This window comes from Triturus cristatus, chromosome 7 (genome assembly GCF_964204655.1).
Source record: "Triturus cristatus chromosome 7, aTriCri1.1, whole genome shotgun sequence".
Lineage (NCBI taxonomy): Eukaryota > Metazoa > Chordata > Amphibia > Caudata > Salamandridae > Triturus > Triturus cristatus.
In genome coordinates, this window is record NC_140590.1 from 1,374,830,141 (window position 1) to 1,374,846,822 (window position 16,682).

The 16,682-nt window shown below is 45.4% G+C and overlaps 1 protein-coding gene across 1 annotated transcript in view; it reads left to right on the forward strand.

The window, feature by feature from the left end:
• Positions 1-16,682, forward strand: part of ITCH (itchy E3 ubiquitin protein ligase) — an 811,820-nt gene that overhangs the window by 444,196 nt on the left and 350,942 nt on the right. The window lies entirely within an intron of this gene.

The window sequence follows — 16,682 nt, forward strand, 5'->3', positions numbered from 1 at the left end:
ATGCGGCCCATGTAATTACCAGTGGCTGAAATTAATTTGAGCATTCCATCCATCACTTTTGTATACTCTCATGCACTAAGGAGCATCACTATTGGCTCCAGGTATTGCATATTGGTGTCACCAGACAGTAATAAACATCAGCATTGAGCCCAAGGCAATAAAGAGTATCCAAATCTGGCCCAGTCTCCTTAACGTAATTCAATCCCCATTGTGGGTTGGCGGCACAGTCAAAAGCATAGTTTAACTAGTGCAATAGGCACCAGTTAGTCTGCATCCACTCCTAAGACTCTGCAGCAACAAACACCATATTATTGTGCCTCTGTCTCATGCCTGCTGTGGGGGATGCACCACCACCAGTGGACGTCTAGTGTGCTCTGCCTCTTAGCACCAAGGCTTTAGCCAGAGATGCCTTGGTGCTCTCTCAAATGTGCTTTATTCGTGTAAAGTGTGTTGCATGTGAGTAGGCCTGCTGTTCTATCTGTCTTAGGCGACTCCTCCAGGGCTTTAATCAACATCCTATAATACCAAAACCACGAGTTGTCCAATGATGATCTAGGCCAGCTGCAAGTTGCGCTGGTTTGTGAAAGCCGATCCAGAGACAAGGCCTTTACCCACATATTACAGTTGCAGGATGCTTGTCCTAGCTATGTGGATTTTACATTGTGTTAGTCTAACACAAAACGTGTGACACATGACAGGGCCATTCCCTGAGCTGCAGCTGTTCTGTGTGTAAAAGGAGGCCAATGCTGCTCTTGCTAGTACTGCATCTGCCCTGTGTGTGAGAGAATCACGCACTGCTGCTGTGCCATTCATGTTCTGTGTGCAAATAAAACTTTCACTCCTGCTGGTTCCTATCTATGCACACTTGTATTGGCCCTCTGCAAAAATGTGTCGAAACAGGAGGCTGGCGTGGATTCCACCTCAACCTTCATGCCTCCCTGCGTCCAAACTCAGCAGCCTAGCCCAGCTAGATCTGTACCTGCATCTGAGAAACCCGAGAATGTTCTTCACAGGCACAGCATCTCTGTGTTGTGAATTACAGAATGGAGCAGTCTCAGACAGCCTGGCTGTCTCTGGAATCTGCTCGTCTTGAAACATATTAGTGCACCAAGACAGGTCCAGCACTGAGCAGCTGAAGAAACATTGCAGACTGTCTGGTCTCTGAGCTCAACTAACATTTTCCACACAACATGATGAGAGCCTAGAACACGAGCAGCAGGGCAAGCTAACCCTACAGTCATATTGTACTGAAAACACCTAAACCAATAGTTGTCATGCTTTTTCAAAGAGAATTTGTGCTGGCTGACCCATATCTATGCCCAATTTGCCAATTATCCACATGTAGATAGGGGCATGGCATGGTTTTAGTCGACTGGGAACCTGAGCATTCTTAAAGAAAGTTGCCATCATCCCTGTTGATGTGCCTGATAGGTCAAAGACCTTGATGTAAAACTATAAGTTTCCTATAATGTGTTAACTGCAACATTTGATGGATGACACTTGGCTGCAAGTAAAATGTTAAATTTTTCTGTACTGGCCTTTTCACCTAAATATGAGTTCATGACCTAACAGTGATTCAAGACGCTATGAGATGAAATGTCTGATCAACACCTCAAAACAGTTGTCCTGTCCCCTCTTCAAACGGTATGAGTGTTTTCACTCCACATTAGTCCACCTAACCTCCACAAGACCCCTAGCTCTGAAGGGTTGGCAAAGAAAAAACTTATTTTCTTAATATGCTCCAGGAGTTGCTGGAAAAGTATGCAAGTGAAGACCCTAACTTATAGAATGTGCAAAAATTGTTGGTGCTACCTAAGTTAATGTCCTAGAGCTAGACTGGAGTGCAAACGGGTGGGCCATGAGTGATTTAAGACATAATCAGGGGCGTCCTTTACTAAGGTATGAGAATTTCAGAGATGATCCATAGCAGATGCATATCAATGTTGTCCAACTACTTAATGTATGTTGGGATTGCATAAATGAAAGGTTTTTTTTTTTCTGGTTGCCCATCAAGGCAAAGGAGGGAAGCTTGTTTGAACAACGTACAAACCACTGGTATGAAAACAAGAAGACTTTGGGCATCTCCATTTTTATTCTGTCTTGTTTTTGGTTAAGTAGAGTGGCATATTTGTTTATGAACTGTTGTGGTGCTTTTTGTTAAAAGAAAGTCAAAACTGTTTAGCAGGTAGAGCAGAATCACACTTTATTCATTGTAGGTCAAACACAGAAACAATCATGAATTCGCATTTAGACTTCCAGTTCTTCTAGTGTTTCTACATTAGAGTTTAGGTATAAATAGTCTCCAAGTCTACTACGAGTTGAGCGACCGCAGGTGAAATTATTGCCACACGCTAAATGGGGAGAATGGAGTGTGCTGGGAAACTAGGGTCACATTGGAGGCTAATGATTTTCTATAGTATCTAGCAAACAGCTATAAGCGTGTTTTCCTCTTTAGGGTCTGAGGAGTCAGGTGTGCATAGGCCACAGAACTTGATAAATTAAAGCATGCAAACTCAAAGTGGTTCAGGTTGTGGGTTCCAGTATCGAACTTTGATTCCACTCCTTTGCTGTTTCCGTAACCCGTAGGCATCTGGTTGAATGTACTTTCCAGTTTTTCCACAGCTACATGTCGTAACAATTCTGGATACCATATTATGACTTCTATGCCTATGTTCATTTCAATTTCAATAAGGTGTAGTTCTCCGCTATTGTTTCTTTTATAGATTTACATGCTTGAATCTTCCCCGTCGTCATGGTGGGAGTCCCTCGGTAACAGTAAAATAGCAGTATTAAAGCTTAACATTCAATTGCCATAGAAATTAATTAGCCTTTAGCAACCTATTATCATTGTTTTAAAATATCCAAAATTCAGCCAATCATAGCATAGACCATAGAGTCTACATCCCGTACAGGGTCAGCATAACACAGATTTCTTAATGCATGTCGGGTGTTAGGGAGGCTCCCTGAGCTCTGCTCAGTAAGTGTTTTTACTGTTGCCCTTTTAAACTTCCAGCTTGCAGTTCATCTCTTAGCTTCATTTATTTTTCTCAGGTACAGTCCGGGCATGTGAGTGCCTCTTTTTCTTCATTAGGTCAGAGTCTAAAAAAGGGTTGTTTAGGCCCTGTGAAAGTCAAGACTGTATTCTGAGGACCCACATGAAGAGTGCCTTTATTGCCTGTATCCTGTCCACAAGGCCAAAGAATGCAAGTCCTGTCGTACTTTGTACACAAAAATCCTCCAGGACTGTGAGGGTAGGCTGCTTCTCTGGCTACAGAGGAAGAAGGCTGCTAAGGACTCTGGCTCAGAAGGTGAGGAGAAGCCCCATACCTTCTCCAAGAAAAAGAAGGAAGAAGGGTCTTCATCTTCACTTAGAGATATTGACAAATCTAGATAATCTCAGATAAAGAGACCTCATACTCCCTTCATGGATTCTTAATCAACGAAAATCCCCTCGTTGACGACTCCGTCAACGATGAAATCACCATCTGCAGCCTCCATCTCCACAGAATCAGGCACTCCGTCGACGGTCTCATCAGCGACTTCGACTAAGTCGACACTAAAGATGACAACGGTGGGCGATGCGTCATCAAAGACTGAAGTTGTGGTATCACCATCGTTGACAGTTGTGAGACAGTCGACGAGGGCTTCACCATCGACGGTCCAGCTTGTCACAACACAGTCGGTGAGCTTCTCTCTCCAGTCGCTGCAGATGGTTCTCCGTCGACAGCGTCTGCGATCCCGTCGACTAGCCCGGCGAAGCCTCCGTCAACGAGGGAAAATCAAATTGTTCTTTTAAAGGCCATCACTTATACAGGACTTTTCAGAAGTATCTCCATTGCTTCCTACTTATCTTTTGGATTTCCAGGAATCTGAGGGTGATGGTTCATATGGCCCTGCATACAGACCCTCGCAGCTCAAGAGTCAAGTGCCAGGATGAGCCGTAGGATGACTCATCTACTTATTTAGAGGGCGAATATTCCTTCTCTGATGCAGGGCGTCCCAGCACTCAATGCTTCGATGCATTTCAAGAGCGCTACCCATACGAAGAACAGGAGGATCATGCATAGGAGCCGTCCATTAATATTCCCATTTTGTTGGTCACTGACCATCATATGATACTCCATGATTACTATAAACGATTTCCTGAGGCGAACTCCGCTCCGCAGCCACCACATACACATGAGGTTCCTGTTGTCAACCCTGCGCCGCAGGCTGCACCGCCGCTGCCAAAATACAGAAATATTCCGCCACCTTTAGAAATTCCTGTTCAGGTGCAGGACAGTGATGACCAGCAGTTAGAAGAGGAGCTGCAGTTGAATCCGAATGACCATGATGAATGAGACGAATATGTGGCTCCTACTCCACCTAAAGCTTACTCTCCACCTGCAGATATCTGTGGTTTTCACGATCTCCTGGAACGTGCATCAAGGCACTTTGATCTCCCTATGCCCACCAAGCAGACAGTGTTTTTTGTATGATTTTAAACTTACTGCGCAATGTTCCACTCGGGCCATTCCCATCTTGGACTACTTGTGGCAAGAGGGCCTAAAGTTAATGAAGACGCCAGCCTCTATTCCTACGGTTGTGCCAAAACTGGATAAAAAGTACATGGCACCTGAAGACTCTCCTGCATGGCTTATTGGTCATCCTCGGCCTGATTCAGTTGTCATGCAGGCTGCTCTAAGGAGATCTAAAAATCCTTCTTCTCCATGAGCAGTTCCACCTGACAAGGAAAGGTGCCGTCTGGACAATATTGTCCAAAGGTTCTCCGCATCGGCAGCCACTGCCATCAGGGAATCCAACGCCATGTCTATCCTCTGGAGATATGACCGACAGATGTGATACGTCATCTCTTCCGTGTCGGAATATCTTCCCGAAGGCAAGAAAAAGGAGGCAAAACATGTTCTATTGGAGGGTGAGAGAGCCTCTTCTGAGATCAGTGAGCTGGCTCTAGACATTTCATCGACCGCCATCAGACAGATAGCGGGAGCAGCGGTGTTGAGATGACAGGGATGGCTAAATGCTACAATATTCCGCCCTGAGGTTCAGGCCAAGGTGTTGGATATCATACCAACAATGGACCTGTTCTATAGGTGAAAAAACTGTTCAGTGATCCCCCCATATGTCTAGAGTCACCCAACTTTGTGTGACGGAACAGAGGTTATACTTATGCCGTCTATTCAAGGGAATCCTAGATCACCTGCTATTCTTTAAAATCAGATGTGTCTGTGGGCTCTGTCTCCCATGGTCTGTACCACCCTCTAATGTGAATAACCAAACATAGATGAAAAAGGAAAAGTGGTGAGAGAGGTTGGCAGTGCATCACGGGAGTAACACCATGGGAGTTCGCAGACTGGTACTCGCCTGCATACTCAGGTTCTCATCATCATTCTTCTTTTCGGGGAAGAGGTAGAGAACAATATCTCTCTCTACCTCAGCTCCAGCAGCGTTTTCAACCCTGTTACCAGCAGGGATTTCAATCGCAGTAATCTGCTCAACCCTTTCGACAAACCTCGACACCAGCCATTCCTAGAGCATCGGCACATCGACGCCCAGTGTCAGGAGGAAGAGCTCATGATGCCAACAAGAGGCAGTGAGGATTCACAGTTCCCTGCTACCGTAGTTCCACTTCATTTCGGCACGCTTGCTCCAAATGTTTCAGTCAATGGAAGCTTGCATCTCCTGGCAAATGAGTGTTAGATGTATTCCACCATGGTCACGCCCTGGAATTTGTTCAACAGCCTCCGAATTTGGCAGCTCTCAAGAAGGAAATCCGATTGCTCCTAGAGAAAAAGACCAGAAAATGGAGGCAAATAATGGACATCAGGTTGCTGAACAACTTCATCAAGTCAAACCTTCAAGATGTTGTCGCTCCAGGTAATTTTGCTTCTCATGGATGCAGGGGATTATATGCCTTCCCTCGATCTTCTGGAGGTGTATTTCCATTTTCCCATACACCCGAAGCACCAACGTTTTCTCAGGTTCGAGGTGGCAGGGTGCAAATACCAGTTCAAGGTGCTGCCCTTCGGGTTTAAGTTGGCCCCAAGAGTCTTCTCCAAGTGCTTGACGCCAGTGGCGGCTTTCCTCCGGTGATCCAGTCACCAGGTATTCCCTTACCTGGATGACTGGTTGCTCAAAGCTCCATCCTTCCAAGTCACCAAAAGATCTACAGAGGCCTGTGTTCGGCTCTTTCGCTCCCTAGGTCTCAAACTCAACGGGAAAAAGTCCTCTCTCATTGCTTCCAGGTCGCTGGTGTTTCTAGGAGCAACTCAGGATACCACACTTTCAAAGGCCTTCCCCGCAAGAGAAAGGATTTTGTGCCTGCAGACGACAGTGCAATCCTTATACGCAAAAAAGTGCGTTTCAGTAAGGACATACAAATTGTCATCCCGCATCCCGCTGATCCCACACTGCTGCCTACAGATGAGACATCTCCAGGAGCATCAATCCCCAATGGACTCAATCTCGGGGCTCCTTCAATGACATTGTTTTAAATCACACCAGAGATGACCTCAGGGATGCCCTTGTGGGCAGTCAGACAACCTTTCTCAAGGTCTGTCCTTCCTTACAACAAAACCGAAGTTGGAAATGACGTCAGATGTGTCCATGAACCAGTGTAGAGCCCACCTACAGGAGTTATAGATTCACAGTTTTTCAGGGCCTCCAGGCTTTCCTGCCAAGGATCAGGAAATAGTCGATCCTTGTCCGCACGGACAACACCACCATGTTCTATCTGCTGAAACAAAGTGGTACAGGATCTCATGCCCTCTCAGTCCTAGCTTATCAGATCAGGGAATGGCTAATAGCCCACAAGATATCAATGCAAGTTCAGCATGTACCAGGAATCCAAAACGAATGGGCCGACTCCCTCATCAGTGACACCAAACCATGTCACAAGTGGGAGCTAAACGAGGAACAGCTGCAAAACGTTTTTTCGCTGCTGGGGATTTCCAACCCGAGATCTATTCGCTGCATCTCTCAACAGAAAATGCAGGTTCTACGCCAGCGGATTTCCTCAGCCAGGCTCTCTAGGAAATGGCTTTCAATTCTCTTGGGAGGGAACTTTTGCTTATGCATTCCCTCTGTTTCCTCTTAATCCAAAGGTTCTGCAAAAGGTCAAACGGGAGCCCTGCTGCATCATCCTTATCGCCCCGGCATGGGCACGGTAATACTGGTACACAGAGCTGTAGCGCCTATCGGGGTCCTCACCAATCCTGTTCCAGCCAAAAGAGAATCTCCTTTCCATGAACCAGGGCCAAGTGGTTCATCCACAAATTCACTATCTTCACTTGTCAGCTTGGCTCCTCAAAACCTCCTCATCACATGAAATTCAAAGCATTAGCAGTTTCTGACGAATGTCATTCAAAATTGCAGAAAGCCCAAGCTTCTTCTACACTCAAGTGCTACTCTGCCAAATGGAAACTATTTTGCTCTTGGTGTGTCGAGCACTCTTGTGATCCTTTCTCATTGCCTCCTGAAGACATTTTATCCTATCTATTGTCTCTCGCTAAGTCTGGCCTGGCACATACGTCCATCAGGGTGCACTTGGCAGCAATATCCAGATACAGACGATGTTCTGGTCACTTGTCCTTGTGGTCTAACAGACTGGTGAAGGAGTTTAAGAAGGGTCTCTTCAGTGTCTACCCACCGATAAGGCCTGTTCCAGTACTATGGCAAGTAAACCTTGTCCTGTCACCGCTTATGAAATCTCCCTTTGAACCAATACAGAAATTGGACTTAAAATACCTTTTATGGAAAGTAACTTTCCTTTTGGCCATCACGTTGGCTAGATGCAATAGTGAAACCAGGTCTTTAGTGCAGTAGAGCCTTACCTACAGTTTCATCAGGCCAGAGTAATTCTTCATACTAAATGAACCAGTGATTCTGCCCTCCTTTCCCGCTTCATCTTTGGCGGCTGAAAGGGCCCTCCATTCACTGGACATTAAACGCTGTTTAAAGTTCTATTTGCAAAAGACACAGTCTTTTCCCAAAAATCTACTCAGTTGCTCATCACCTTCTCTGCCCCCCAGGAAGGGTCTTGCTTTGACGCAGGCATCGATTGCTCGCTGGGTCTCATCAACTATTCTCTACTGTCATGAGATGGCTGGGTGCCCTCTAGCTACCAAGGTCACAGCTCATTCCACGTGCAGCTTCCTCGCCCCCGTTTGCCGGAGTGTCCTTACCCGACATCTGCAGGGCAGCGACATGGACAAACATCAATACCTTTACGAAGCATTACTGCCTGGACGCATGGCAGGAAGCTGATGTGTAGCGGTTGGACAAGCTTCTCTGCGACGTCTGTTTGCATAAGGTATAAAGTGTCTATTTTTCATATATAATTATTTCATGATCAGTGAATAATACCTGGGTCTCACGGTGGCATGGTTCACTTTACCCGCCGCCGCTGACATATGATAACTGCTTTCTATTCTGATTCAAGCATGTGAATCTATAAAAGATACAACACTGGAGAAAAAACAAGTTACTTACCTGTACACTGTGATTCTCCAGTATTGATATCTTTTATAGATTCACACGCGGCCCATCCTACTCCCCTTTCAGGTTTACTTACCATACCTCTATTGTTCCTCTAATTGTACTCGTGCTCTAAATCAGAGGTATGGTGGTCCTGCAAGGGATGGAGACTCTATGGTCCATGCTCTGTTTGGCTGAAGTTTGGATGTTTTAAAAGAATCATATTAGGTTTCTAAAGGCTATTGAATTTCTATGGCAATTGACTGTTAAGCTTTAATACTGTTACCGTGAGACTACCACCAAGGCGACGGGGAAGATTCAGGCATGTGAATGTATAAAACAAATCAATACTGGAGAACCACAGTGTACAGGTAAGTAACTTATTTTTCTCGCTGATCTGTGACGATTAGTTCTCTGTCCAGGAGAATTGTAATTTACTATTTCTCAGGTTTGGATCTCTGATTTTTGCTGCAGAATGTGTTACAATTTCTTTTTATTTTGTGCAGTCTAGATTTGCAATAAGTTATTCTGAACCTTCTATCTTGCCTTTTGAGATTCTGGTGGGTATTCTGTGTGCCTCGCTGAATTTGGAACAAGCTCTCTAAAGTTTAAGTGAGCAGGAACACCTGTAAGTGCATCTTCACCCTCTGGAATGGATGAGACCCTCAATTCTCTGATTATGATCACTGCTCCAGTAGTGCCCTATGCTAGTTGAAATTATTTCTGCAGGAACACACCCAGGCTTGGTCTATGTATTTTTACAGTGGGCACTCAATGAACTTGTGTATGGAATCAAGAGTCTTCCACATCTATCCTCCCCTCTGGCTAACCTGATCTGATCTTTGTTGCCTTTATTTGTTGTGCTGATGATAGGCACATTGTCATTTGGCTTGACAAAGCAGTACCGACCACTGAAGAAGTCAAGCTCCATAATTATTTAAGTCAAATTGCTGAGTGGATGGGTTGCACCTCACTAAGACAGAATATTGAGAAGTTTGAGTTTCTCATTGTGGATGAAAACTGCTCTCTATGGTCTGACAACTGGTACCCAGTCATCGTGGGCAATCTTTAGGTATAGAAGCAGTGGAGTCATTTTTGTTGAGTTCTAACATGGGAGATGACTTAAGTGTTTCTACTTGAGATAATATTTGTTACCTTCTATCATAGCTAGTTAAAATGGAACGAGGAATATTACATATAAAGAAATGAAACTTCTATGGGTAATTGTGCAGCTCCTTGCTATGCTAATCTTTTTATATATACTTTTGAGTAAGGTAACATCCTCACTGACCAGGTGTGGCAAGAAAATCTCCTCACATACTGGCACTACATAGATGACATCTTTATCATATGAAGAGGTCCTAAACGAGAATTGATCACAGCCATAGAGATACTCAGTACCATTGATGATAGAATTGTTTTATGGCCTATATTACGGTCTATGATGGACAGTTTTTTTTAGTTACTTGTGCGATTAGACTATTTAGACCATGTGTAAGCACCTAGGCACTTTATGGTCCTGTTGCATAATGGCACATAATATTTACAGTTTTTATTGTATATCCTTGGAAACTACTTGATCATTATATGTTACTTTCACTATGATTAATGAATGCCTTCGATAAAAGATGTGTTTCTCCAGCATTGGGGTGTCTTGCATAGATTCACATGCTTGAATATTCCCCGTCGTCGAAGTGGGAGTCCCACGGTGCATAACATAGCAATGTAGTAATAACATAAGCCTAATAGGCATAAAAGAAAGTAAAACCATAGAGTTTTTATGGATAGTCAGTTTGTCACATCTATAACATATTACTGTCATTATGTTTTAGTCCAAAATCCAGCCAATCAGGCGTCCGCACCCTCTAGAACCCTCTCCCCAGAGGCTCAGGCCCTCGGATTTTCTACCGCACGTCGTGTGAAGGGAGTCTCCCTGAGCTTGCTCAGTTTTTCTTCTCATATCTCCTCAGAAGATTACCTCTAGGATGTCTACATCCAAGAAATCCCTCTTCAGACCTTGTGGAAGTTGTGGTAAACTGAGACTTCATTCTGAAGGCCCTCACAAGAAATGTATTTATTGCTTATATCCTGAACATACAGGTAAAGGATTGTAAAATTTGTAGAACCTTTTCTCAGAAAACTTTAAAGGACAGAGAAGGGCGTCTCCTTCTGTGGCTACAGAAGTTGAAGACTTCAGAAAATCCTCTTTCAGATGTGGAGAGTGTGTCTTCAATCAAAACTGCTCCCTCCTTGAAGAGAACAAGTGACTCTCAGAAGGTTTCTCCAAGACCTAAGGTGGGGAAGAAACATCATGTTAATAAGCCCACTACCCAACCTTCAACTTCAAAAGGGGTGATTTCTCCCCCCAGGAGTCTATCTGAATCCTTTACGCCCCGAGATCTGATTCTCAGGCATCGAAGACTCTATCTGCGCAGTTTTTACCTCAGAAACTGCCTCTCTCGTCGACGAGCTCATCAGCGCTTCCTCGGTCGACGAGAGCTACCGTCATCGCATCTACGTCGACGACTTCGACTTCGACCTCTGTCTATGAAGCCGGCTATGATCCTGTCGTCGGCGTCTTCACCGTCGGCGTTGGTATCTGTTAAGTTGAGACCCATTTTGTCTACAGTGCCTTTAACTTCGTCGTCGAAGGCAAGCAAGCATAGAAAGAAGCATACGTCGTCGACGGTGGCCTCGTCGGCGGCGGTGGCTTCGTCGGCGACGGTGGCCTCGGCGGTGGCTTCGTCGTCGGCAGTGGCTTCGTCGGCGGCAGTGGCTTCGTCGTCGGCGGTGGCTTCGTCGTCGGCGGTGGCTTCGTCGTCGGCGGTGGCTTCGTCGTTGACGGTGGCTTCGTCGTTGGCGGTGGCTCCGTCGTCGACGGTGGCTCGACGACGACTTTCATAGTCCGCAACGACGACTCCATCTCAAGATCTGATACCACTAAGGGCTTCTAGCTCTTTGCTTCAACTACGACATTCCTCTTTGGTTACCCTAATACCAATTAAAGCTCCTTCTCAGCCTCCAGAGGTGCTATTTTCATCTGACGATGAGGAATCCGAGGATGATAGATTTCGAGCTGCTCGCAGTCGCTCTGAACTTCTAATAAAGTGTCAGGAATCTGATGATGATGATGACGACTTACAAGAGGACGATTTCTCTACTTGTGACACACACCCAGCTCCAGAACTTCCTATGGCACAACTGCCGTTGAGTCTTATTTCCAACCTTCAATGTATGTTGGATGATTACAACCGCCGTTTTCCACGTTCTGTGCAGACTTCTCCAACGCCTCAGATACCTCCACAACCTTTTTCAAATAAGGAAACAGAGGCCACACCTACGTCGGCGACAAGAGTTCAACATCTTGCGGTTCCTCAAATCATAGAGGAAGACGTTTGCAACGAGCAGGATGATGATGCTGACAAAGAAGAAGGTGAGCTGGATGACGGTTCCTTTCTTTCTGAATGGGACAACTATCAAATACAAACGCCATCTCCTGCTGATCCAGCTCCTTTGGATTCTCCCCCGGTCGACATTGGTGGTTTTCATTTGCTCATGGAAAGAGCAGCTAAAAGATTCCACCTTCCTATGACCACCAGGGAGGAGGATTGGTTCCGATATGATTTTAAGGATCAACCCCAAAAGCAGGTCCGTTGTATTCCGATTATCGATTTTATCTGGCAAGAAGGCCTCAAGCTGATGCAAACTCCAATCTCCATTCCAGCTATCCTTCCTAGGATAGATAAAAAATACAAAGCCCTTCCAAATTCTCCTGCTTGTCTAATTTCGCAAACAAAGCCTGATTCCATCATTACTCAGGCAGCTCAACATCGATCCAGAAACCCATCGTCTCCTTTGTCTGCACCACCAGATCGAGGAGGGCGACGCCTGGATGGTATAGGAAAGACATTTTCCACTATGGCTGCAACAACAGTAGCCAATTCTTTAGCGATCCTGGGCCGTTACGACCGCCAAATGTGGTCTGACATTTCATCTTTTATAGACCTTATCCCTGAAACATCAAGGCCAGAGGCATTAAAAATTCTCCAAGAGGGGAAAGAATTTCCTCGGAAATTATCGATTGCGCTATTGATGTATCCTCTACTGGATTCCGTCTTTTGGCTGGTGCAGCAGTCCTCAGGCGTCAGGGCTGGTTACGGACCACGTCTTTTCGTCAGGAGGTACAGACAAAAATACTGGACATGCCTTACGACGGTGAATCATTGTTTGGCCAGCATATAGACGATGCCCTTCAAACAATTAAAAAGGACACTGACACTGCTCGTGCTCTTGGCAATTCAAAAAGCAGCCTTTTCGAGGCGCAAGAGGTCGTGGTTCCTCTTCTTCCTTTCGAGGAAATTCGAATCAGTACAGACAAAGCCAGAACTGCTACTACTCCCAGAATCAGCAGTCATATAGGCAACAGCATTCTTCCACCTACAGGCAGTACAGAGGAAAATCCTCTTTAGAGGAAAGGATTCCTCCAAGAAACAATGACTCTCACCACACACCGTCGCAAAATCCTCCTGCTTTTTCAAAACTTGGAGGTCGAATCTCCCACTTCTACTCCAAATGGTCACAAATTACTACCGATCAATGGGTTCTAGATATTGTGCGCAGGGGACACGCATTGGAATTCGTAAAGATTCTTCCCAATACTCCACCAAGAGATCCTCCTCCTGCTCACCTAAAAAAACTCTTGAATCAGCTGAAAATTTTATTGAGAAAGGGCGCGATCAAAGTGGTGCCAAAACTACAGAAGGGCAGGGGGTTCTATTCAAGGTTCTTCCTCATACAGAAAAAGTCGGGAGAATGGCGTCCCATTTTGGATCTACGTGCTCTAAACAAATACATCAAGACACAAACGTTTCGCATATTGTCCCTTCAAGAGGTACTCCCTTTTCTATCCCGAGGAGAGTTTATGACAACTTTAGATCTTCAAGATGCTTATTTTCATCTTCCCATACTGCCGAGATACAGAACATTTCTCAGATTCAGAGTGGCCGGAAAGAATTTCCAATTCAAGGTTCTGCCATTCAGCCTTCGTTCCGCTCCTCGAGTGTTTACAAAGGTCCTTGCCCCGGTGGCAGCTTACCTTCGTCTACAAGGAGTGGAAATCTTTCCATACTTAGACGACTGCCTACTGAAGGCAAAGTTGTTCGAACTGGCATCCAAACAAACTCTTTTATGCAGGTCCCTCTTCCAATCTCTGGGCCTCACATTAAACATGGGAAAATCTCAGTTTCTCCCAGCTCAAAACAGACTGTTCTGGGAGCCATTCTAGATACCAGGCAAGGGAAAGCTTTTGTGTCGCACGAAAGACGTCTACGTCTTCGCAATCTAGTGACTTCTATCCATCTAAAAGTGTTTGTTTCTGTCCGACAGTTGAAATCTTTTCTAGGGATGTTGTCCTCGTGCATTCCTCTAGTCCCTCACTGCCGCCTGAAAATTAGGCCTGTCCAGGAGGAATTGGACAAACAAATGGGCTCAAGTCTCAGGAACTTTCAACGACTTAGTCAGAGTCACACATCGACTAAAAAGAGCTCTTTTATGGTGGACTCACGAAGAAAATATCTCATCAGGACGTCTGTTTGTGGCGGACACTCCACTATTCACCCTCACGACCGATGCATCTCTAGAGGGTTGGGGCGCCCACTTACAAGGACTAACCGTGAAAGGCAAGTGGCCTGTTCAACAAAAGACAAGACACATCAACCTTTTAGAGTTACTGGCCATTTTTCTGGCTCTGAAAGCTTTCCGAACCATCATTCAAGGAAGCACGGTGTTAATCCGTACGGACAACACAACGTGCATGCACTACATCAACAAACAGGGAGGCACAAGGTCCGTGTCAGTCTTTTTGTCCCTTCAGGCTCAACAAATTTGGAATTGGGCGATTCAACATCACATCGTCCTCTCAGCAGTTCATGTTCCAGGAGCGTCGAACAATCTTGTAAATGTAAATGTGCAGATATTTATATAGCGCAAATCACCAACCGGTCTCTAAGCGCTTGCTTAGGGAACCCGTCCTGGTATTCCCCTGTGAGATAACCCAGCAGGGCATCCACAAGGTGAAAGCCAGGCATCCCGCCGCGAGGGGCCATTGTGGAGATTAAGCAAGCTATTGCCCAGAGTCGCAGAGTGTGAACCCATGAATCAAGTATGCACTGGAGCGAGAATTATCAAGTCCATGGACAATTTATGGACTCAAGACCCAGCCGAGCCGGGAATTGAACCCTGGTCCCAGGCTGACCTCTGCTTCCAGGTCTGCCTACTCTAACCAGTGAGCCACACTTCTCCACAATCTTGCGGATTCCCTAAGCAGATCGTCCACGACCAATCACGAATGGGAATTACACCAACCCATTCTGGATCACATTTTTCAACTATGGGGTTCCCCCAAATCAGGATCTGTTCGCAACATATCTGAACCGCAAATACCTGTTCTATGCAAGTTTGCTTCCCCAACCAAGGTCATGCGGGAATGCCTTTTTGATGAACTGGTCAAAAATATATGCTTACGCTTTTCCACCAATACCTCTAGTCCCCAAGGTTCTGCGGAAAACGAGGAAAGAACCATGTCACATTATTCTTATAGCACCCCGGTGGCCTCCACAAATCTGGTTCACGGAACTACTGCTCCTGTCTCAGTGCGACCCGATCATTCTTCGCCCTCTTCCAAATCTTTTGACCATGGAACACGGCCAAATTTGTCATCCCGATCCTGCATCTCTTCATTTAGCGGCTTGGAACCTGAGCACTATGAGTTTGTAAATTTGGACATTCCTTTAGATTGCAGAGAAGTCTTGGCTAAGGCTAGAGCACCTTCAACGGTGAAAACATATAAACTCAAATGGAAAAGGTTCTGTCTATGGTGCAATGAAGCTCAAGTACATCCTATACATTCCAAGCCAGAACAACTTTTGCCTTTCTTTTTGCACCTAGTGAAATCAGGCCTCTGATACTCTACCCTTAAGGTTTTCCTAGCAGCAATCTCACGATTCCGACAAGATGGCTCTAACTTAATTTACTCATCAAGAGTAATTCAACAATTTTTCAAAGGTCTTTTTCGAATGTTTCCTCCGATACGTCGGCCACCTCCACCTTGGCATCTAAACATTGTATTGGCACAGCTCATGAAACCACCATTTGAGCCAATCCATAAAGTGAGTCTCAAATATGTTACTTGGAAGACTTCTCTACTCCTGGCTCTTACTTCCTCCCGCCGGGTTAGTGACTTGCAGGCGTTTACTACTAAACCACCTTTTCTTCAATTTACTAAAGACTCTGTCCTGCTCCGCACCAATCCGGCCTTTATCCCCAAGGTGTCATCGGATTTCCACCACAATGAGCCGGTTGTTTTAAAAAAAAAAAAATCCAAATCCCCAAACTCCCGCAGAGAAAACGCTTCTTTCTTTGGATGTCAAAAGATGTCTCAAATTTTACCTTCAGAGAACAGCTACTATTCGTAAGAATGACCAACTCTTTGTGGCTTACGGACGGATGCGAAAGGGTCATCCGGTCACCAAACAAACTATAGCACGCTGGATATCTTCTACTATTGCCTTTTGCCATCAACAAGCGGGAAAACCACTTGCATCAAACGTTCTAGCGCATTCCACCAGGAAGGTTTCTTCTTCTACTGCGCTATTTGCTGGGGTGCCTCTTCAATACATCTGCAGAGCTGCAACATGGTCCAGCAGACACACCTTTACGAGACACTACTGTCTGGATGCTGCAGACAACACGGACACGGCTGTGGGACAGGCAGTCCTTCGTAATCTTTTTAAATAAAGATGAGCCTCTGATGCTTCCCTCCTCCTGTATACAAGGTACATTTATTATGTATATATATATATATATATATATATGTGTGTATATATTACCTACTGGCAGTCGCCAGTAAGTAGTTATAGTTAGGACCACGTTTCCATAGGAAAACCTCAACATTCTATTTTGAATAACTTTTGCGCCGGTCGACGAATCCTCGCAAATTTTTCAAAATAGGTGGGGCGCTACGCTCCGCTCCTACCCTGAAAGTCTCGGGGGGATTCGTCAAGCGGGGGCTGAGATAAAAGGGGGGTCCCAAAACGCGTTTTTCCCATGCATTTTTCCATAGGACCTTTAGACAGGGCTACAGCCCGAACGGCTGAACAGAATTACTAGAAATTTGGCAGAGAGGTAGTCCTCAGGTCAAGGAAGTGCCT